The sequence below is a fragment of the Pundamilia nyererei genome, unplaced genomic scaffold, assembly GCF_000239375.1.
Source record: "Pundamilia nyererei isolate P.nyererei 1_Seehausen unplaced genomic scaffold, PunNye1.0 scaffold00002, whole genome shotgun sequence".
NCBI lineage: Eukaryota > Metazoa > Chordata > Actinopteri > Cichliformes > Cichlidae > Pundamilia > Pundamilia nyererei.
In genome coordinates this window covers 2,268,196-2,269,701 of record NW_005187403.1, presented here as the reverse complement: position 1 = coordinate 2,269,701, position 1,506 = coordinate 2,268,196, and the positions used below count along the sequence as shown (strand labels likewise).

Here is a 1,506-nt window from a genome sequence, read left to right as displayed (position 1 = left end):
ACACACACACACACACACACACACACATACACACACACACGGAGTGGGGGACCATGGAACAATCAAATCCTTTGGAGACAAGTTGTTCAACTGAGCTGTAACACTGCAAGTTCACAGCATACGGTGCTTTATTGTCCTTTGTTAGCTCGAATGGGAACCATCATTTACAAAGTGAACATCCTGCTGTATTCAATGAGACTTGAAGTTGGACATCAGCAATTCAAAAAGTAGTTAGTCGAACATTAATTTTCTAATAGACATCATACCATAAGGCTTTTTTCTGTAACCAGAGGAGTTACCCCCTGCTGCTCATTAGAAACAGAGCATGTTTAAGGCAGTCTTGCATTTGTTTCAGTGGCTAAACGATATCCTCCCCATAAAGTTGCTCACTGGTTTTCTGAACCTCCGTGAAAGTTTGTGTGGTGTCGTCACATCACTCTCGGGTAATTTATGTCTTTCCACCCTGCTGGCTCCTGGGCAATGTTACTCATGAACTCTACAGGAATTCAATGCACATACGTGTATGAGATTGTGGAGGAGGCTGAGTGGTGTTTAAAGGGAGATTGGAGTATATGGTGAAATCTCGGGATTTCCATCTGAAACATGCAGACTCTATTTTTTGTTTTATTTTGGGGTTTTTTCTTTCTTTCTTTTTTTGTTTCTATTTCCTCACTAACCAGAAGTAATTACAGATACAAATTCAGACTTGTGGACAAGCACAGCTCTCAGAGTACTGCAGATGACAGACACATTGAAACCATGTGTTTCCACTCCTCGCTCTGACCCGGGGCAGTCTCCCAAAAATCCCCAGCACTAGTCCCCTGTGCCTGCCACCAAGCATAGAGTCAGCAGCAAGCTCAACGTAGCACTTCAAACCAGATTTTCTACTTCCCGTGCCAAGCTGCTGCCATATCCCATTTTTCATCAGACCTTGACGGACCTAATGTGGGAATCCATTATCACACCCATACTCTTTGCGGCTTTGCTCTGCTCTTTCTTCGGCCCCATCGACTGTCATGGATCCACAACATATGCCTCCGAGGCCCCCAGCACCCCGTCTAGTCCGTGCTGTCCCAGCCCTGGGTCATCCTCCGCTTTCGTCCCGTTCACCCTTGTCAAAAGACATTCTCGTTGTGTCAGTGTGCGAATAAGAGACAGTAGGTTCAATGTAATGGGCTGGAATTGAAATAAAAGAAGTTCTGTTGGGTAGCCACACTTGATTTTTGAAGGCTTTGAATAGATGTGCTTGTGCTACAGTTGCTTGACCTTTTTGTGCCCAAGTCTGTGAACAATCGCCGCTGTGTTTAGCGATTGTCAAACTCTCAGATGCTTCCTTTGCTATAGTGGAAGAGTTGTACCGCTATACATAAATGTGGTCCACATATAGTAAATCTAACTGCTGTAGTCTTTGTCCCTTACACACACACACACACACACACACACACACACACACACACACAGCGTCTGTTTCTCTCTGTGAACTCTTCACCCCGGCCGCCACCAGAA

At 45.1% G+C, this 1,506-nt stretch overlaps 1 long non-coding RNA gene across 1 annotated transcript in view; it reads left to right on the top strand.

Moving 5' to 3' along the window:
- Positions 1 to 1,506, top strand: part of LOC102192238 (uncharacterized) — a 27,227-nt gene that overhangs the window by 13,329 nt on the left and 12,392 nt on the right. The window lies entirely within an intron of this gene.